The sequence below is a fragment of the Sinohyriopsis cumingii genome, chromosome 1, assembly GCF_028554795.1.
Source record: "Sinohyriopsis cumingii isolate HCF-2022 chromosome 1, ASM2855479v2, whole genome shotgun sequence".
In the NCBI taxonomy this organism is placed as follows: Eukaryota; Metazoa; Mollusca; class Bivalvia; order Unionida; family Unionidae; genus Sinohyriopsis; species Sinohyriopsis cumingii.
The window spans coordinates 108,509,807-108,533,841 of NC_142961.1; the positions used below are offsets into that span (position 1 = coordinate 108,509,807).

At 37.6% G+C, this 24,035-nt stretch overlaps 1 long non-coding RNA gene across 1 annotated transcript in view; it reads left to right on the plus strand.

The window, feature by feature from the left end:
* LOC149807561 (uncharacterized) overlaps window positions 1–15,906 on the plus strand; it is a 71,017-nt gene extending 55,111 nt beyond the window's left edge. The window contains exon 3 of the long non-coding RNA XR_016422891.1: window positions 15,321–15,906. This is a non-coding gene — a long non-coding RNA (uncharacterized LOC149807561). The remainder of the gene's footprint in view (window positions 1–15,320) is intronic.
* The last annotated feature ends 8,129 nt before the right edge of the window (window positions 15,907–24,035 follow it).

Sequence of the window (24,035 nt, forward strand, 5' to 3'; positions counted from 1 at the left end):
TGCAAATAGAACTTATGGAGTTCAACGTAATAATATTGTCTCCAAATGAGCTATAAGATGTAATGTAAATAGGACTTATGGAGTTCAACGTAATACTATTGTATCCAAATGAGCTATAAGCAAGCCTTCCAGATTTAGTGATAATATGTCCACACATTCATAAAAGGTTTGGATAAATCATGCAATGCCCTAAATTATAACTTACTGATGTTTGAATTCTGAATGAAAAAAGAAAGATAGGCATGCTTATTTTTCTAATGTCAAAAATGCAGTTCCGATTGTCCTCCTGCAGATAAGCAGGCAGCCAACCCAATTTGTATTATGCAGTGTTTTCCGTTTCTTAGTTACCAAATAGGTGAAAAACATCATCCTGAAAAACACTGTTCAAAAACCCTTTACAACCAATTATCAAGTGTCTAGATTTTCCTATGTAGGTATACAGTGGAGACCTTTTAAGGATAATCGGAAGTCAAAACGTGACTCCTGGAAACATTTACTACCGAAGTTCCAAGTCCGGATCACAAACATATAAACAGTGTCCAGTAGAGTGTACGCAGTCTCGTCCGTCCATTCTATCTGGTCATTCCCTGTACGGATCTTGGAGTCTTCTAGTTGAGCCATACAATCGAACTTTTTGAGGTAAAAGAATTGAGCATGTCCAAGTTCCTGCGATCAGCAAAAGAAAGTTTCGGGGAGTAGTTCACCACCTGGAAGAAATTTGTTTCGCATTGTAAAATGCCTGTTTGGTAGCATAGTCTTCCATTATTTACATCCACTACTTAAAGACAAAACCTACATGTTCCTTTGTATTTACATCTAGATTTGTTATCTACTTGATTAAAATTAATCGTAAATATAACCCGACGGGAAAGACAGTCACTGAAAAAAATGTGCGAGGGATAATATTGTCATCAACCCAGCAGACAAGAGGTCATGCTTTGTTATCATGAATACATCTGACAGCATCAATAAAGCGAACAGGTAAATTTCAGACGAGAAGATTTATAAGAACTTTGTCAATATCCAACACCTGACCACGCTGAAGTTGTGTGTTAAACATAAAACAAATGTACAACTCACTACAGAGTGATGACAAAACTATAATTTACGTCATATTTGTTGACTCTAAGCCAGGATGATTTCATAAACTCCCTAAAGTACACAACGAAGGGAACCCAGGAAAGCCAACCGTTTCCGGAAACAACTATCTTACTGAGAACATTTCTGAAATCGTGAATTATCATCTTCGTCCTTTCGTGGGAAAACTGCCTTCCTACATCCAAGATATGTTAATGTCTATCCCTTATAGACCAACATTCCACACGAGGAAGGCATCACAGCCTGCAATGAAGCATTGGATGATTGGCCTGATCATTCCTTCCCTACAGACAATTTGGTCAAACGTTTAACTCACGTTCTTAAGTTTAACAATTTCGTATTCGACAGCCAATACTTCCTACAAATCAATTCAACTGTCATGGGTACTAAAATGGCACCTTCGTAAATCAATATTTTAATGGGAAAACTCGAGTAAAGGATTCTTATTCAGGTCCCCCACTGACCACTCATCAAGTGCATATTTCTTGACGACATAGAATCAAAATGGATCGAAACAGGCGATAGTTTTAACATATATTTTGAGTTCGACAATGATTTCCATCCATGTCCTTAAATAAAAGCTCTTTCGGGAGAAGACAGCAACAAGTGTTTTCAAAATTGAAAGCACAATAAAATTTACTTTTCTTAGTAGTTTCATAAGAATACTATATATGAAATATGTATTTAAAGGCATCTATTAAAAAAACGGAGAAGCGTCGAAAGTACCAACGAATAATAATGATCATAATAATAATAATAATAATAATAAGAAGAAGAAGAAGAAGAAGCATGTGATTTATTTAATACAAGTAGGATTCAATATAATATTATTTCAGTTAGTGTTTCTTTAATATAATTTTCTATATTTCTAACATCGGCTAATTTCGTGCAATTTAGCAATATAATAAACTTTAAAGTACCCGGACCTGTCAAAAAATGATAGTTTAAATACCTTTTTCTTTGCGGAAAATAACAATGGCGTTCTAACACAAAGCAATACTCCGCGTCCAGTGTAATGCAAAATATTCAGGTCTTTGTATCTAATGTTATACATTGTCGTCTTCTGATTCAACACAGAAAGTGTAGGCAGATATCTTATTTTTCAAAAGGACTTTCTAAATTATGTCCCTTCTACCATATCTAGATAATTATCATGATGAATTATTTCTATATTATCTATCTCTTAACTACTCTTTGATTGCCAGTTTTCCATAAACTTGTCAGGTGGAAGTTGTTTCACCATAGATAGGAAAACATGTATGTCCCCAACAGCTTTATTTTTCCAACCCGCTCAACGGGACTATTTTTTAACAAATTCGTATTATCAATGTTGACTTTTTCATTTTCTTGCCAGGAATGCATTCTATGTCAGTAAGCTAGCTTTTCTCCATGATTATATGTCATGTATATCTATATATCTATATCATGTACTTGCCCTTTATCAATTATCAAGTTAATGGTGCATTTGACCAGTGTTATTTATTTTGTAAACAACATTATACATAGCTAAGTATTGATTAAATATTTAGACAAATATTGAATGTAAACATGTTTAGTTCAGTTTGTGTTACAGATACTGTGTTGATTCTGACCTTAGAAAGTTCCAGAAAAGAAATTTCCCATTAGTTTCACAGAGTATTTCCAAAAAAGTGTAATAGTGATCTAAGGTCAAGTGGAGGGTATATAAAGGAAGGGTATATAAAGTTGTTTACATTAGGATCATTTATTCTTGCATTGACATATGTTGCGGAATTAGTCTTTTTTGTTATGCTTAGTTTTTTATTGTGGTGGATTTAATTAAAATATTCACTGGAATTAGAAAGTGCTCAATAATATTTTTGGACTAAAATATTCACTTGGAATTATAGTGAATTCCGTCAAGTACATTTTGGATTATATTATCGTGATAAATCAATAAGCTCTTAAAACATCTCCACATTCCAGACCATTGCTGCATTAACACATTTTCGAGACTACTGGCTTATCAACGTGTTCAGTATTAGAATTTATCTGGAGCACCACTATAATTTCAATTGGAATTTCATACATTTGGGCTTGTGAATTTTTAGGACTATCTGGGCTATAATTCACAATACTGTCTGTTCTTTTTAAATTTTCACATCGAATTCTACGGAAATAAATTATTTCTTGAATTTTACAAAACCGTTTGGCTTCCGCTCTTTTCTGTTACTTAGTTAAGGACCATAAACCAGAAATTTATTAACAACCTCTCACTCTAAACCTTCATAGAAGAATAATTTATCATCCGCTATTGTTCTTCTTACGCCGAAAATCAAAATAAAAATTTGTTTGCGTTGACTTTAAGAATTCATTGTCACAATACTACCTCGAATACAACGACAATAACAATAATAATAATAATGATAACAACAACAAAAACAACAACAACAACAACAACAACAATAATAATAATAATAATACGAATGATATGAATAATAATAACGATATTATTATTATTATTATTATTATTATTATTATTATTATTATTATTATTTTAACGTAAATTTGGATTATCTGATTTAATTGAAAGGTTTAAAAAGTCAATGGTCTGGATAGAAATCATACTTTACTACAACTATAAAATAATTCAATTGAAACATTATAGAAAATACCACTCATTTATATGGGTGTGTTAGTAGCTGATATATTATATCCGTAAAGGCATGAATAGAATGACACATCAGTTTTACCTGGGTCTAGGATTTTTAACCTATCGAGAAAAGATTCTCCTAATAATCACTGTACAAACCCTTAGAGTTGCATACCCCTTTGTGTTGTTTCTCATGACCCTCACAACCCATCCCATCCCTATCGTTGCGAGAAAGCAAGCACTATTTCTGCAGCAATATACTTGTTTCTTTAAAATATTGCCCTTCCATATTTGAAGTTTACATGGCATATCTCTTAACTATTCATCCACAATCATATATCACTCTTCTGGTCTCTATCAGCGAGGAAATTTTATATCCCACCCTTGCACCCTTCTCCACGAGTTAAAAGTTGCAACAACTGAAACTATGGAGTTACACAAGCCAGTAGAAACGGTGGTAGGATTTTTCTGACCTAGCACCCTTCCACGTCCACCTTCTTCCCTCTCTCCGATTGAGGGCGACGGGTAGGGATAGTACCCACGTTCCACCACATAATAACAGTATAAACACTACTTAGAGATGGCTGATCGACAGATGGATGTTTATAGAAACATACAAACAGAGATATAAACAAACAGCGATAGCGAATCAAAATATGGATATAAACGTGTGGAGATTATTGATATATAGATAAAAGATTTTATTTCAAACCGCTTAAAAAAAGTATGACGCCGAAGACTCACTGTATTCAGAATGTAAAAATATACACATTTAAAGCTTTTACTTAAACAAAATTCACTTTGCATTTCCGCTTCATCGGAATTCTTGCATCTGTGAATGATATTTCATTCTAGGTTTTGGCTAAATATATGACGAGTCTTTTGAAGAGTCTACTACACTTTAAATCAATCCCACTAACTTTTTTAAACATTCTGTTTGAGCAATCAATATTTTCATAAATTTTCACACACTGCATGGCAAAATTAACAACACAAAGACAATGAAAACTAATCGAAATTAACAATTGTTATGGACGTATCAGAAGGTATACAATATATATATATATATATATATATATATATATATATATATATATATATATATATATATATATATATATATATATATATAATTTGATTGGTATCACACTTGAAATATGGACCTATATCAAACTCTTGGTTGAGTTCGATAATGAGCGAGATCCACACATATTTAGATGGTACTCTTGCATCAGATTGGCTGACCTTGTTGCCACGTGTGAGGCCAGATTTCGGGTCCGACTTTGATACGATGTGGAATTTTTACTTATATCATAAATATCTTCGATAGTTTCAATAATTAAAAAAAAACGAGTTGCTTGCACTTTAATCAGATGATAATTCATCTGTTTGGTCGACCTTGTTGCCAATCTGGAAGACAAATGTTTTTGAACCGATTTTGATAAAACTTGAAATATGGGTTTATATCATCGATATCTTGAATGGAATTGATAATGAGCGACATGCCGTCATTATGTACTCTTGCACCTGATTGGTTGTCCTTGTGACTACTCTGGAAGCCATATTAGTTTTCACATTTTGATCAAACTCTGAATATATATTTATATCGTCAAGATCGTGGGTAATTTCAATAATGAGCAAGATCTGATTAGCTAAGCTTATTACTAATTTAAAATCCGAATTGGATCAAAACTGAGATGGGGTAATATCATCAAGATATTCATACATTTTGAAAAGTGAGCGCGACACACGCATATTATCGAGCTGATGTTGCATATGATTGACTGAACGTATTACCACTCTGGAAGCCATATTTCTTGTCTGATTTGTACCTAACTTCAACTATGGGCTTATATGATCAAAATGAAGAGTGAAAATGCCTAATTCTAAGCATATGACTGATGTGACTTTGATTGGGCCGGCCTAGCCTTGTTACCACTCTAAAGACCTTTCCTCATCCTGTACCGATCAAAGTCAATAGGTGTAAATCATTAGATTCTTGGATCAAAATAGCTATGAGCTAGATCAATGCATACTTTTGAGGTGACTCTGCATGTGCTTGGCTTTAATTGTCAACACTTCTGCGGCCCTATTTCTGATATTTGTATCAATCTTTGTTAATGGGATTTGAGGGGGGGGGTATGAGTCATATCTCAACATTTTAATGAGAACATCTTATGTATTCAATGCTGAGTTTTGACTGGGCTTCTGATCTAACTTTTAATCAGACTTAGTGGATAGACTACTATCGTCAAGATGCTGAATGATTTCTATTATGGGCGAGACCAGTAAATATTTATGAGATCATCTTGCGATTGATAGAGAGACCTGGTTAGAATTTCAGGCCATTATAGCAATTGTTCAATATTTTACACTGTTCTGACTTTTTAGATCTTTTGGCGAGAAAACCTGTTGGCGTGATGAAGCATAAAGTCCTTGAGCTAAACAAATGAAATTTAGTATTCGTGTGCTAAATGCAATCGTAGATGATCCGTAAAAATTATTTCCCACCAAAATAGCAATATTTGAAATGATTTAAATTCTTTGAAATTTTCTGAACTTTTGGTCTGCAGTGGGGCATATATGTTTTGCAAACACAGATAAAAGTTTGTTTTTGTTTGTTTTCTTTTATTATTATTTTTTTTTGGGGGGGGGGGGGGTCTAAAATTAACTTAATGCACCTAATAGCAAAGTTTTGCGTTGCGGAATTATGTAGATTGTTAGCTTATGGTGAGAATTAATTTTATAATTCGCTATTAGGTTACTTCGTAGTAAACCAATGTTTTATTAATGCGGTATGTTAGAATTTACACACTCTTGTATTGTGAATTTGGAAACATGGATGATGTATGTAAGATTAGTTACTATGGACGTATGCACATATCAAAGCATGGATATCGAATATTTGGGTACTTTGATGAGTTCTAAGGTAAAGAAATGCTCTGATTATTGTGATAATGTTTAGTATAACGGGATTAGGAATATGTACTGATGTGACGCAATTTACTGATGTATGTATGTATAAGAAGTAATTGATACCGTGCTGTATTATGACCTTGTTTTACCATACAAGAAAGTATGGGTATCTCGATGTGAACGAATGAGTGACCGAAGAAATTTATATAGCCGTTATCTGATGATAAGCTGTGTGTATTGTGAAGATGAGATGCCCAAGGAAAAAGACTGTACCATCCTTGTGTTTTCACATGAAGCTTTCAGGGGATTTGAGAACGTCCGGTTCCATTGGGTCCCAAGTCTTCAAAGAGTTGGAGACGGAATTGAGACTGTAGCCGAGACAGTCGAAGTCGACAGAAGTGGAGTCGTGGGGGCGAAAGTGGAAAGAGGAGGAGAGGGGAGTCTAGAGAAAGTCGAGGAGGAGGAGGAGGAGAAGGAATTTGGAAAAAGGTCGAGGAGGAAGAGGAGATGTAATTACGAGAAATACGACAGAGAAAGGATACAACAGATGAGTAGAAATACAAGGACAGGTGGAAATCAATCTCACACTGCTAATCAAATGATGCAATAGGCTTATTAAAGGGTGGAGCGAAAGGAGTGCAGTTGGAAATTTGAATCAATTGATTATTGAATTGTTATTAAATTTTTTATTCATTGAATTTCAAACTTTTTTGTATATTTAATAATTATCTAACCGTTGGCATTGCTGACTTGGGGCTCAGAGCTTTACATCTATCTTTCACTAAATTTAACTTCCATCAAAATAGAGCCTGGATGGGACTTCTAGAATAGCTTAAATAAAATACTTAGAGCACCCCACCCCAGCCATATAGTTCGTCTCAATGAATATATTAGGGCAGTAAGGGCGAGAAATCCAGTTAATTCTTTCTTCTACTTGTTTCATCAGAGATGGTATTTTTCTAACAAAGGTCACGTGCTGATTATCAGTGAACCCAACGTAAAATACTTGGAATTATCGAGCACATTACCTGTTAAAATGGAATCCTAGGTCGTTGATTCCAGGAACACACCTATATTACGCATGTATATAATCCTTGTTCACATACATGTTTATAACAGAAAGTTGTGGGTTCATCGGTGCATTTCCATATATATGTTTCATATTTACTTTATACTTCTCTTAATGTATTTTGCCTTATTGGTCATGTATGTATTTGTGAATCCCCTTATCGAGGATTGTTGTTGTTGTTGTAGGGTTTAATGCCATTTTTCAGCACACGATATACATGGCGGCCAGTATTAATAGTGAAGGAAGAACCCGGGAAAACCCCAGAAAAAAAAACATCGACCCTCAAGAAGCTACTGGCAAGCTTTCTAACATACCCACAATGGCCGAATCCGAGACTCGAACCTTATCGAGGAAATAAAGAATCAATGAATCAATATAATGGTTTGTAAATTCAACGTATACTTTTGTGTACACTTGGACGTGATTGATTATATATATATATATATATATATATATATATATATATATATATATATATATATATATATATATATATATATATATATATATATATATATATATGTGTGTGTGTGTGTGTGTGTGTGTGTATATATATATATATATATGTGTGTGTGTGTGTGTGTGTGTGATTTGGATTTTCAACGTAGCTTTAACAATTTTTCAGTCATATCATTACGATATCTGCAGTGTGGCAGTTTATCGTGATGTCTAGCACTGGGACATCATGTCGCAGTCATGTAGCATCATGTCCCACCCAGTCACATGATTATCCTGACACCAGGCCGACCAGTCCTAACACTAACCTCTTAATGTTGAGCGCGAAACGAGGCAGCTATTAGTACCATTTTTGTAAGTCTTTGGTATGACACGGCCGGGGATCGAATCCACGACTTCCCGCATCCGAGGCGGACGCTCTAACCACTAGGCCTCCTGAGCGGTTACACACATGCTGTAATATATTTATTAAAATGTGTTTTTCTTAAACATAATATTGGTTTCTTAAAATTAAAATGTTCGAAGGCCGCTTCTCCTCTCTTTCTCTCTCACAGTGTTAGTTGGTCAGGTATAATAAGCAAACAGAGTAACATAATTACTGGTGATAACATAAATGCCAGTATGGTAAATCCTCCATCCCACCTCCCCCTTTCTCTCTGATTGCTGATTCTGTCAGCATATCAACTCTCTCTCTCTCTCTCTCTCTCTCTCTCTCGGTTTCTCTTGACCTATGAATGATGGTAAACGTTACAGTCAAACTGAATAACGGAAAAGGGAAAGAGAGAGGTGTAGGAGAAAACCAATTGTAGCAGTGTTAATTAAATCATAATGTATACTTATATCAACTATTAATACATTTAAATGTTCGAATTACATCTTGTTGGTTCGTCATTTCGCTTAGTTTGTATTCGATACGGTTTCAATACACACACACACCCGGGCAAGAAAATGAGTGTACTGTAACCATGTTGCGTTTGTAATGCTCTACTGCCCTCCTGTAATCCTTCGTTTTTGTTTAAATTATAAGCGCATCTTATATTCATTAATCAACAAGTAAGGAAATAGAAGTTCAAACAGAAGAAAAGAAGTAACTTGTCAATTTGCAAAGAGGACTGTAAATAGCCGCAAAAAACATAAAAATATATGTTGTAGCCGACACACTGGGCAGGGATGTGAAGAGTTCATTTAATCCGTTAATCATAGCTGTCCGTAGTAAAAGGCAAGTATGTGTATTTCTTTGTGTTATAAATAAACTATATCTGTAGTATGTATGATGTATCTTTGATATGCAACTCACTGTATAAATTTTTCATCAAAAGGAAACCCGGCAAGCCTCTTTTCCTTTTCATGAAAAATTAATACATCTCTTGGTATATCAATGATATAGCAGTGGTGCTATACATATAATGTGTGTGTGTGTGTGTGTTTGTGTGTGTGTGTGTGTGTGAGAGAGAGAGAGAGAGAGAGAGAGAGTGAGAGAGAGCATAATATTTTTTATGAAAATATTTAATTATCTTTCTTTATATAAAATATTTTTATGAATTTACAAAACAACTAATAAACACTTTTATATTTTCAGTATGGGTAGAAAAATCATTATTCAATTTACCAAGTTTCATACACACCAAAAAGTACTTCCATACAATTTTCGATACAGTGTAATACATATAAAAATAATATGCTTTCATGCATTGATACTATCTATTTTTAGAGAGATTTTGCAGAAAGCCGAAAGCTTTTAACCCTTACAGTACCGGCCAAATTTTCTACTTTTAGAGACTGTTTCAAAACTCTCTTGGATGAAGGGACAAGGGAAGCAAATAGGAGAAATTAATGAAGTAAACAGAAATGAGGATTCAGCAGATAAGTAAAACCAAAAACTAGCAAATGTCTTCTATCGCATTTATTGGACCTGTACATTACAAATGTCTTCTATCGCATTTATTGTACCTGTACATTACAAATGTAAGACAATTTCAAGCTTGCGATATTCCTCGTATAGGTTTTTTTTTACAAATACAAGACGCTGGCAAGAATTACAAAAGATAGCTCACTTGATTGAAAAGGATAATTCCTTCCTGAACTCGGCCTAGCTAAGCTGCAGTGAACACTTTACGTATGTTATTTGGCTTCACGTGTCCCGTGCGGTTCATACTAGCGCCTGTAACAAGCACTTTACGCGTGTCTTTTTTCATTCACACGCGTGTCTCATGCGACTCACATGCATGTACCTCGTGGGTAAAATTTTAAGTATGTATCTCATATTTCATGTATCTCATATGTGTCACGCATTAGCCAGATGCGCTTCAGATGTTGTTCATGCGTGTCATATGTGCCGTATTTTTAGACAGTGAATAGATACAATCAAACATTTTTGTTTTCTAATTTCAAATGAAAAAATGATCAAAAGCGGATTTTTTTCATTATTTATTAAAGACTGATTTGAGCCTCACGAGTGTGCCATTAATGAAGTGGTCACTCACAGCAACACTAAATAATTTAATTGCATTGAATGAATCGCAAAGAGTGTTGATTTATTTGTATATCGATGGTCAATTTTCGCCAGAAAACACTAAACACATACAACTTGCATTTTAGCTAGATTGGGAGAACCGAAAAATCACTTGGAATTAGAATGATTTACAATAGCTTATATATATATATATATATATATATATATATATATATATATATATATATATATATATATATATATATATATATATATATATATATATATAACCATTTACATCTCATTGCACCATAATTATAATCAATAAAAACCAATCAATGTGCGAACATGTAAACAAAATGAATGAAAATAGTAGAAAACATTGAAAATTGTAACAATATTTCAAGCAACACTGAAATTCCCTGAAATAAATATTATGCTAAAGTTACATCAACCAAGTTCAAACTTTACTCATCTGTACTTTTTGTGCTGTGTTATCTATAAATATATTTGCATTTATTAATGTGTATTGACTTTCAAATAATCAATAAAATCAAAAGAACGGTTGCCATAAAATAAGTTACTGCACTGTATGTCCCACATTTCACTGAGCTGTTGACCAGAGTTCTGGATTTAGCACCGAACAGATAACCATTCTCTCCCACATACACTTTCCAGATCCTCATGTTCGGCTCGGAGCTGTTGAACCTCATCTTCCCTTGTCTAAATTCACTAAAGTTGTTCTCAACAAACCATAAATATTCTCCATCAAATGCCAGTGTGTCTACCCAGATTAATGAGTCGTTTCGTGTGATAACATTTGAGCTGTTTGCTGCTGATGAAGCTTCTACCGGAAGTCTATCAACGCCATGTTGGAAAAGTGCTCCGTAATATATGTTTTTTTGCCCTGCCACCATTCCTCCAGCTTGTGCACGTTTCTGACCCATGTTTATCACCGTGGAGTTGAAATCGCCGCCAGTTCTCAGAGTTGATGTTGGAACTTTGTATAAGTTTAGACTAGACAAAGGACAAAAAAATAATGTTGTGAAATCATAAGAGAGTGCTATACCATTCACATTGATCCCGGCTACCGAAAAATTCTTCCCACCCAACATAGAGGGATGCTGTATCATATAGGAGGAGTTGGTTAGGTAATCATAGACCACTATCTTGGCGTCTAATGTGTCCGTCATGTAGACAAACCGTACCTGGCCATCGACATAATCAAGCACAATGTCATTCAGAAAATTAGACGACCTGTTAACAACTTCGTTCGGAAATTCATAGCTCCTGACAACTATATTGTTGTCGATGTCAAAAATAACAAGTTTGGCGGGACAAAGATTCTGTGGTAATGACCCATCGATAGGTAAAAGATTAATTCTTCCCGCGTCAATTATCCACATCCAGCCCGTGTTAGGATCTATCTCCATACTTTGGGCGTACTGAAGGAATCGGCAATCCCCTAATTTATTCATCTCCCAGGAAGGATATGGCTCCAGAATGGCCCCTTGTGACCCATTTCCTGTTCCATTTCTCACAACTCGATTTAATGTGGCTGGAACACCATTACGCCACCTGGGAACTGTCACGTAAACGTTCTCCTTGTATATTTTAATTCCAGCGATCAGGCAGTTTTCCACAATATACGTTCTGTTAGCTATATACGCTTCCTTCATGGATGTGTTGCTCCAAGTGAAATCTGTATATTGGAATTCATATACGATGTCGCCGTCACCAATGTTTGCCAAACGGCCGCCCTTCAGTACTGTGAGGAAAACAATTACAACTGAACGGATTCCTGTCATTTTCAGTGTGTTATGTATGCATTTCACTTCGACATCATTTATAGTAGCATTTCTCGATTGTAATCTTTATGGCTGGTGACTTCATTCTTAAAAGTTTGTAGGATAGCTAGCCAATCATCAAGTACCCTCAACGCGGATGTAAACGAGTATTTTAGTAATCCTAAATGGCCGATGTCGTCCTTTTAAAACGGGTATATGGGCAAATAGTAACCAGCCAATCACCTAGTATCTCAAAGAAGGAAGTCTAGAACAGCATTGCTGGAATATTTCTGTATTTCTTTCTTGACAGACTCTAAACTTGAACTTCCATAATTGGTCTGCATACTATATTTCCAAGTGTACTATATGCGCTTCAGAGTGGAGTAAACTCAATTTATTGTTATTTATTTATTGGATATTTAAAACCGTTTTATTTCTTCTCCCAATAAAATTTGCTTAAAAACACGCCAAGAGTGCCGGTGATGTACATAGTTCAATATTTTAATAAACATATTTTCCAATATTTTTTGACGTCCTCTTAAGAAGGCTCTCTCACTCCACATAAGAAGTTGATCGTCCCCATTAAAACTAAAACTCTTCAGCAGTTTTGATTCTCCCTCACGACAAGTGTCCTTATTTCATGAGGCTACTTTTCACAACGGGTAAAGGAGTGACAGGAGGCTCACAAGAGTGTGACCGATATATTAGAATTCCTCCAAGCCTGTAGCAAACACATAATGTTACTATTTATATACTTAAACTGCCCTGTAGGCTTTATTTTTCGCAATGTCGTGACACGTCAAACGGATCACTACCTTCCATCGGTATTCGCCAATATCATGATCCGTAACCATACCAAGCGTACCAGTGGCTACCACCCGTACTCGTATTTCCCTCATTAAAATCTGTCGCCTAATTTTTACTTCATTAAAATAATGTATTTCCGTATTCCAATTTCGTTTGTCCTTTAATCAATGACACTCTCATAAATATGACTGAGATGAGATATCAGCATTTACACTTAAGCTTACTTTGTGGACTTTTTCTGGAATAATTAAAACAGTGGTTTCGACATTACGTATTAGAACTCACAGCTATGTCCAATTACTCTTTACCCTCCAGGTGAAATCTGTTGCGGTTATGACTACTTGAATTTCTTATACAGCATGATACACAATCGATACCTTTCATTCCATAAGAAAAATAAAAGAGAATCACGTGATGAAATAACAAGCTGTCTACATTTAAATATATGTAATTTTCATTTTTCTCAGTGCTCCATGCAAAAGCTTTACTCTTTTTCATAACTTTTGCGCGATACCCAAAGTGCTATTGGCTATATCTTGTCTATTAATATAACTTTTTGCAGATTTTCACAATGATTCTTGTAATGGTATTCAAAGTGACATTCATTTGTCTATGTCATACCTACTAGTATTAATGGATTGTTTTGAAGCCTTTTGCCAGCCATCGCTCTTACAATTCGAACATTATTTCATGAAAAAATGGTCATCAGCAACTCAAGTTAACAATTGTAACTCTTTGCTGGGTAGTGGTGTTGTTTCGCTTCTGTTGTTTTTTTTTTTGGCGGGGGGGGGTCTTTGGTTTGGGTTTTTTCTTATTTTTTATTGTTGTTTTGGTTTTTTTTAAATAAAACAATGAGAGCCATCTTTATCCAAAATAAAAGCAGATACATTTAGGGAAAATTCTTATCAGAATATTCGTCATTCTTTACCCTTCTAAAAATCAGTCTCACTCCATTTCTTTCTAATTATACCTGTTATTAGCAATGAATTTACGGATATGTATTTAGCAATAGTTGGCGTGTACATTTCTGTCATGTGATGCAATGAATAAAATTACGTACAAAAAATATACTGTAAATGATAAACAAACACAAGTATGCATATACATACCCGCTTTGGGGGCCCCGAGTGGCCGAGTGGTCTAAAGCGCTCACCGTTACGGATCACTGCCATCTCACATCTGTCTACTTGGGTTCGAGTCTCCTCGGGTTCGGCCTATGTGGGTATGTGAAAAGGCTTAACAGTAGCTTTTCGTGGGTCGGTGGTTCTTTCCAGGGTTCTTCCTCCACCATTAATACTGGCCGCCATGTATAGCCTATCTTGTGCTGAAAAATGGCATCAAACCCCACAACAACAACAACAACAACATACCCCTCTTAACGAGATATTATTCGACCGGTATCGAAGTCCCGTGGAATAGACTCTTCTGTGGGTATGAGATTGGCATAGGTAGAGTTTGTACATTTTGTTTATAGTCAAGGTCATACCTTGTTTACCAATCTTAATATTCGCATAATAGCATCATATACACGAGTGAGTTAAGAAAAATTCTCGAAATTTAAAATTCGCTTCAATTTTTCATAGTTAAACATAACATTATAATTTTATTCCCGTGTAATAATTTTTGTATTTGAGTATATCTTTCCTCAACATGGGAACTAAATGACATTTATTTTACCACTCGAACAATGAAGGTTAACATGATCTTCTCAAGGTAAATACGGATGCGCTCTAGTTGCTTTTATCCTTTGTCTCTCAGAAACCTGGAATGATTGAGCAATAATGCACGGACACACCTGCACTCTTAAGACTAATTTGTGTTAGGTTCCAAACGCATTCGGTGTTTGTCATTTGAGAACAGTGCCGGATTACCAAATAGGCAGAGTAGGCACAGGCCTATGGACCCCACGCCTTTTAGGGCACCCGCGACAATTAAAAAATACATCATTCTTCCCTCTCGCGATGAGTACTATCGTATTTGAAGGGAAAAAAATGTTATACGGTTGAGTTTAAAAGTTTCATCATTATTCAATTTCAGAAAAGTCAGAAATATAAAACTGTAATCTTTGATAAATCCAATTATTTTTAAATTTTATTTTATCGACAATGTAATTTTATCTTTCAGATTTGAACATTTCCTCGTTCCGTGAGCACCCCTGTAACGGCGATATTAACTTGTAAAGAAATGGACAATGAAAAGATGGAGGGGCAAGAGGAGAGCTCAAAAAGTGACAATACGGAATCAGGGTTAAAATTTTCCCTAATATAATCCCTACATGGATTTGTGAGTAGTTAACAATCCAGTGTGTCAAAATCCTAATAAATCTTATGATAATATAAACTATCGTCATTTTCTAAAGAAAACACAAGCTCTTATAAATTAATATACAAATAATACCTAAATTTAAGACAGTGATCACCGCCAAAAAAGACAAGAAAATAATAGATCGGGACTTCATTCATGGGTACTGACACAGAAGTAATAATTGTGACCCGAGTCCAATAGGTAAAGGACACCATCTTGAATTACCTGCTAATTAATCTAAAAGTCGTATGTGTGATTATCGGAATTATGCTCGATCTAACGCTGATAACCAATCCTGCAAAGGTTACATTTTGCAAGTTTAAAGTAGTTTTATAAAAACGTAAAAATGAAGAAGCACACGAATAGGAAAAAGAAATAAGGAAAATAAAGCCTTCCAAGAAAGGTAAACAAGAAGCGCAACACGATAATAGGTAAAGCATTTATAGTGATGTAAACTGTACATACACTAAATTACCTAGATAAAGCTATAAATTCAATAAAAGTATATGCTGAATATTTTTTATATAACCGTATTCCCTCGAAAATGACTATTTTCTTGTGTAGTACATCACCCCAAACTTCCGTAATTGAGTTCATATCAAAAAAGCTTCTTTGCAGTAGGGTGGAAGTCTATACACTCGACAAGAATTGTTTCCACTGTCGGTGAACACCGGTAGTCTGGTCGATGTTCACCCTGCAGGGGCAATGTATCAGTCAGGTATGTGTATAATACACGCAATCGGCACATTATCACCCCGTCTCTGTAATGTGTTGTATATGCGGGATACCACTGATACCAATGATGGGTGTGATGTTCTGAAGCTTTTTTGGAAATTTCATTCCACATAATTTGCCAAATATATACACATTACGATTATAAAATATTTTAAGTCAATATACGGAATTTTCTAGTCAGAAGGTTTGGTTTCTTTACCTGCCGTTGCATTACCCTTAATATCATTGCGACCATTCGTCGAACAGCACATAATACATTTTCCATGATCGTATCTGCAATTCGTGTTTCTTTAAGATTTTGGGATGTCAACGGGTTATGTTGAACAAGGTTTGCGGTGTGGAAAGGGAATCCGAACAGTTGATGAACTTCACTTTTTGAGAGGTTTCAATAAACCTACAGGTAACAATCATCTATTCCACGGCCATCTTGTGCAAACAAGTATTAACTGTCTATTTTATAACTAATAACACAAGCAATCTATTTTGCAGTCAGTGTTTCCGGCTACAAAACTGTATCAGTGATGAAGAAGACAGTCTTGTTCAAGTCTCGTTCACGTCGATTCTCGTGGCACCGTGATATTGATGCCATGTTTTGTAGAGATTTGCTGCCATGTTTTGCGAGAGCAGTGTTTCAGCTTTCTATAATAAATGTGTCCGCACCCCTATCTCTCACACCCATATATACACTTAACAGTTGTCTATTTTTATGATATAGCTTGATCATCATTGTTATAATAGCATTAATGTTATAATAAGAAACAACGAACATGTTTGTAAAAGGAATACATTTCATTAAGCAAATAGTTTTCACGAGTCCTGTTTGTATGCTAAGAGTAGGTTTAAAAGAATGCTTCAATTTATTTAAGATTCAATGCAGAAGAATTTGCTTTGAAGTTGCATGCAATTTTTAAAAATATGCAAGAGTAATGGCTAGAGAATGAACATTCAAGATACAATTTTACACGCATTAAAAAATGAATTATATCGACACGGGGTTGTATATTTACCTTACAGCACGAATGACTCACAAACAGAAAATACGTCTATAATAGTTTACTTGTATATTCCTGATTCATCTTTTTTTTGCAATATTGCCATTTCGTGGTACCATGTTATTTCAGTTACAAAGAAAACTACAGAGGAAATTACCACCATAGGTGACCGCACCAGTGACCTAGTGGTTGGAGCGTCCGCCTCGGATGAGGGAGGTCGCGGGTTCGAACTCCGGCCGAGTCATAACAAAGACTTATTAAAATGGTACTAACAGCTGCCTCTCTTGGCGCTCAGCATTAAGAGGTTAGATTTAGCACTGGTCGGCCTGGTGTCAGGATAACGTGACTGGGTGGGACATCATGCTACATGTATGCAAGTAGTGAAGGGGGATACATTACGTACAATGGAAATTAGCATTACAGACCCCCTTGGGAACATATACGTACAATGGAAATTTAACATGGCGAAAAATCGTGGGAACATATACGTACAAGGGGAATTTACATGGGAATAAATCGTGGGAACATATACGTACAAGGGGAATTAACATGGGAATAAATCGTGGGTTAATATACGTACAAGGGGAATTTAACATGGGAATAAATCGTGGGTCACTTTACGTACAAGGGGAATTTAACATGGGATTTTTTTTAAATTTTAAAAAAAGGGGTAGGCAATTCAAAGGCTATCTCTTTTCGAGAAATATGGCTGGCCCTGAAAAGGGCCTTTGGGTTTATGTTAATGTATTCATTAACATAAATGGCACCGCATTGGTCTTCTTCTTGTCCTTAGGCTGCGTCTCACTGTTGGCCCGTAAATTAGCACTCTTTTCAGGCATCCTTGCCTCTCCACGTAGATCCTACGTATCCACAGGCTGGTGTTTGTCCTGTGGACAACGGTCCACTTGGATCGGACATACATGAGCAAGTCTGTCCGAAACATCATGGAAGACACAAGGGTGGATGACTCAACTGTGGTCCACATCTTGAAGCGACGAGAACAGGTGAATCAATGCACTGAACTGCGCTTATTTATAGGCAGAGGTAGGATTGAAACGGATTGAGTTCATTCACCAATCCGAACACGCGTTACAGAATTCAGTCAGCTCGCATCCAATCCGAAGAGAACAGTCTGTTACGTCACGTAGTCTATATAGATTCGCTAGCGCTTGTGTGTAGTCAATCTATGCGACAGTGATTCAACATGACTGAAACTCAGAAAACGATCCAATGGGGTGCACCAGCAGGGGAGACCGCCCAAGGGAACCCGGACTTACTTTCAGAAGAGGTGAATTGGGATTTTGTGGATTTTCTCTCCTCGCAAGAATTTGTTCCGGAACCTTCGTTACCTTCTTCATTACCGCAAGTGGAGAATTTTAGACAGAGACAGAAAGAAGAATTGGAGAAATTTATACAACGACAAAAGGAAGCGGAACAGGCTTTTCTCCTACAGCAACAGCAACAAGAAGAAGAGGTAAGAAAAAAACAACAGCAACAACAGCAAGAAGAAGTAGCAGCAAAGAAACAAGAGGGTGAAAATCAAACGGTCACGGTACTGTTGGACATTTTAGCGGAGTTAAGAAGTCTGAAACAAATGTATCAGACTTCTTTATCACGACCGAAGAGAATACGACCTTCCCGAGCTAAACACGTCAACCCTGTGACTAAGCCTACCGTACCACCCTTAGTGATTTCAACCCAATCATTATCATCATCATCAACATTACGCAGTCCAGAAGTAGGCCTTGGCCGTGGCAAAGGCATAAGGCAGTTAAAGTTGATTGCTTAAACTCACCCCTACACCATAAATAAAAAAGGCCCTTTTCAGGGCCACCCACATTTCTCGAAAAGAAATACAATTTCAATTTGCCAATAACTCAAAAAAAATCCCACCCATTTTACCCTTATAGTACGTGTCTATGTATGAGTGCGTGAGTGTAGCTTCTTATTTTAAAATCAAAACTCAAAGACACTTACCTTATATCATTCATTTATTCTTTTATCCATTGTTACAATCCAATTCACAATTCTCAACACAACACTTTAATTAAAAGTTCATTGACTTCTTCTGTCTCCTTGTTTAGTCTCTCTGTTTTTTGAATTTCTTCACTGTCACACTCTTTTCCTCTTCTTCCTCCTCACTTTCTTCCCTTCTTCTTTTCTTCTCCTGTTTCTTTTTCTTCACCTGTCTGCTTTCTTCCTCTGAAGAATCCCTCTCTTCCTCTGAAGAATCCCTCTCTTCCTCTGAAGAATCCTTCTTTTCTTCTGACTCCTCTTGTTTCTTTTTTGGGCAATCTGGAGACCAATGTCCTTTTTCTTTACAATAATAACAGGTATCTTGACTTTTGTCTTTTTTAGTCCCTGTTTTTGTTCTTTTTTGACGGTCTGGACACTCTGAAGACCAATGCCCTTTCTTCTGACAGATATAGCAAGTATCTTGACTTTTATCTCGAAAGGAAGGAGAGTAGTCCGTAGGCTGGTCTGAAGAGAATTTTCTAATGACCCCTCGCAAAGCTCTGACGAAACGTTCCATCTGGTTAGTCTCTTCCATCGTTGTGCTCGGCTTGAGAGTGAAATGAATAGTGAAAGGATAAGACACACACCCTTTTATATACGCTGGTCTGCTATGACTATAAAGTAGCTCATGGTGTTTGAACTTGAGTCATTTGACTTTTTGCTTTCAAGATGAAACGATCCCATTCATTCGAGAAGAAAGAAGAAGAAAGTAAGAGGCAGAAACGTGATCTATCGCCTCGAACCAGGGCTGAAATCTTGGCACAGATTCATGCCAGTGATTTTGAAGAGGACATGAGTGAACCAGAATTTGAAACCTCTAAACCAAGTTCACCACCCTTAGTCAACCCTGAAAAATACTATTCCATTCAAGAGACGGAAAAGCGCTCCTCTAGAAAATTTAGAACCACGGCTTACAAATACACGGTGAAGTTTAAAGATTTCAAGTCCGAAGTACCGTTAGAGAAAGCAGAAGGGTTCATCACCGGAGTGTGGGATTCTCTGCTCACTGCACTCAAGCGACAATGTCAACCCAAAGAAGACGATCGCTTGAGACTTTCCATACAACACGACGGTTTGAAATCCCCTGTTTGGATCGAGTTTAGCACCCCTGCAGAATTGACTGCTTCCAAAGTCATGGACAAGATTCAACACGTACAACAATCTAATGATCAGTTTGACATCACCGATGGCAAAGCCACACTGGACATGACCCACGTTTCTCCTCCTCAAGGGACAGGACGCAAAAAGATGTTATTGGTGGACGACCTTCGCAACACCAAAAAGAGTCTCGTCCGAATTAACAACCCTCATGACCAGATGTGTTTAGCCCGTGCCATCGTGGTGGGACGAACCTATGCCAACAAGAACGACACGGTAGAATGGAAAAGAACCTGGAACACTATTCAACGTTCCGACCGAGCCAAACAACGAAACGAAGCAGAACTCCTGTTACAACAAGCCGGACTGTCCAAAGACACACCCTGTGGCATTCCTGAGATGCAAAAATTGCAAGATGCCCTAGCTCCACGATACACCTTGAAAGTGCACCCTCAAGAAATGCGCGGGCCTCTGTTGTTTCGAGGCCAAGATTTTAAGGACGGAAAATACATTCATGTTTATCATCACGATGACCATTTCGATACCATTACCAGTATCACCGGATTCCTGGGATACGGTTATTACTGTGAGAAATGTGACCATGGTTATAACAATCGAGAGCAACACAAGCATTGTGGATCGAAATGCACAGGATGTTTGGCCTCTTCACCCTGTCTGAGCGAAGAACCAGTGCCTTGTTCAACTTGTCTGCGCACGTTTGTCAGCCCTACCTGTTACCAACAACATTTGAAGACGCAAGGTTCACAGAAAAAATGCGCTTGTCAACTCCTGAGATTGTGCTCTACGTGTGAACAAGTCATACGTACCAATAATACCAAGGCACACGTATGTTCAGGAAAGAAAAAATGTCACATTGGTCACCACATCGTGGACTTGGAACACCAATGTTACGTGCAAAAATACCAAACCCCAACAGAGAAAGAGGACGGTCACAAGAAGAAAGGCAATTTCATCTTTTTCGATTTCGAATGCATGCAAGATACTGGCATTCACATTCCTAATTTCTGCGTGGCTCATCGAGCGTGCGAGAAGTGCATTCAAGAACCTATCTTCAGTCATTGCCCTCACTGCAGCAAGATTCCTGGAGGGCGTGAAAAAATCTTTCGGGGACCAAACACGTTAGCCGATTTTGCCCAATGGGTCTTAGACCCCGTCGACAAGACGTGGAGCCAAGAGGACATCGAACGTTACGGAGATTGTCATCGTCATGCCACGGTGAGGGCTCACAATTTTTCCGGATACGATGGACAGTTTCTTCTCAGATACTATACGGAACAAGGCACCGAGCGTCCTAAAGTGACTTTGAACGGAGCCAAAATCATTTTCATGCAAGTGGGACAAGTACAGTTTAAAGATTCGATGAGCTATTTGGCCATGCCTTTGAGTCGAATGCCTAAAACGTTTGGAATGACAGAAATGGCTAAAGGGTACTTTCCACACTTTTTCAATACGGAAGCCAATCAACACGCCGTTCTACCCCATTTACCCGAGGCTCACTATTACGACCCCGACAACATGCGTACCGAACAACGAGAAGCTTTCTACGCTTGGTACCAGGCTCATGCCTCTGACCCCTTCGACTTTCAGGAAGAAATGTTAAAGTATTGTCGTTCCGACGTGGACATTTTACGACGTTGCTGTGGAAAATTTCGAGAACTGTTCATGGAACACGGAGGGGTCGATCCTTTGAAAGAAGCTTGCACCATTGCCAAAGCGTGTTCCCTAGTGTATCGACAACGATTCATGCCTGAAAACACCGTGGCTGTCATCAGCCCTCAAACGACCCACTTTGTCAAACGTCAATACTCGGTCAAAGCCTTACGCTGGTTACATTACTTGTGCGACAAGGAAGACAAGTGGATTCAGCATGCCCGCAACGGAGGGGGCGAAAAGACCATCGGAACGTATTCGGTCGATGGCTGGGACTTAGAAAACCCCAAGATCGTGTACGAGTTTAACGGTTGCTTATTTCACGGATGTCCCGTCTGTTACCCTGACCGTGGCACTAAAAATCAGTTTTTGCAACGAACCATGGAAGACTTGTACCAGGACACTTGTCAGCGACGCCTAAAGTTAGAACAGCAAGGATACCAAGTGGTGGAAATGTGGGAACACGAGTACGATCACCGTATGAAAACCGATCCCGAGTTTAAACGCCTCGTGGAAAGTTACCAGTTCATGGACCCGCTGAACCCGAGGGATAGTTTGTACGGAGGAAGGACCAATGCCACCTGTTTGCTGTACCAAGCCGACGAAGAGAAAGGAGAAGAAATCAAATACTTGGACGTGTGTTCGCTGTATCCCTACGTGTGCAAATATTGTCGCTTTCCTGTAGGGCACCCGCAATTGTTAACGGAACACATCGACCTGAAAAACATTCGACAATACGAAGGCTTGATCAAGTGTAAAGTTTTGCCTCCCACGAACCTATACCATCCCGTCTTACCTCACCATTGTCAAGGCAAACTGATGTTTCCTTTGTGCCGTACTTGTGCCGAAACGTGCAACCAAGACCAGCCTTGTCAGCACAGCCAGGAAGAACGGGCCTTGACGGGAACCTGGGTCAGCGTAGAATTGTTCAAAGCTCTGGACATGGGATACGAACTGTTAGAAGTGTACGAAATTTGCCACTTTCCCAAGACACAACAGTACCACAAGGGTGACCCCACGCAGAAAGGCATTTTCGCCGACTACGTGGATGCCTTTTTGAAACTGAAACAAGAAGCCAGCGGCTATCCTTCCTGGTGTCACACTCCCGAAGACCAAATACAATTCAAAGAGAAATACTATGAACAAGAAGGCATCTCTTTAGACCACATCGAGAAAAACGAAGGCAGGCGATCGTTTGCCAAAGTGATGTTAAATTGCTTGTGGGGTAAAATGGCACAACGACCGTGTTTACCCAAGACGGAATATTTGACAGAACCTTCCCGCTACTTCCAGATGATTCACGACAAAACCAAATACATGAAACACGTGGACGTCGTTCGAGAGAATTTGATCTTGGTCAATTACGAAGAAGATCTGGACTTTGTACAAGACGACCCTTTTGGAAATGTCATCATTGCGGCTTACGTGACAGCCCATGCTCGCTTAAAATTGTACGAAGCTTTAGAACTGTTAGGGGAACGCGTCTTGTACTTTGACACGGACAGTTGCATTTACATCCATCACCCGATTCAACATCACCCTAACATCGAAGGAGACCGTTTAGGAGCCTGGACAGACGAGCATCCCGACGACAAGATTCTAAGTTTCGTCAGTGGCGGTCCCAAAAATTACGGCTACGAATACCGTGACAAACAAGGAGAAGTGCACACGACGTGCAAAGTGAAAGGACTGACTCTGAATTATCGTACCAGTCGAGTGGTCAACTTTGGGGTATTGAAAGAAGCCTTGCAATCGGGAGAGGATGGAAATTTTAAAGTGACCACTTACCAACCGAACAAGATTGTACGTTTACCCACTCACCACATCGTCAGTCGACCTTTGGAAAAAGTTTATCAAATCGTGTACCAGAAGCGAGTTCGACTTCCCAATCATTTCACCTTACCGTATGGACACGTTGGTATAAAACATTGGTTGTAAGAGGATAGCCACCCACCAGAAAGATGACTTCGCCACAGCAAGAATCGAGTGAGAAACCCGATGAGAACTCCAAGTTCAAACCCTA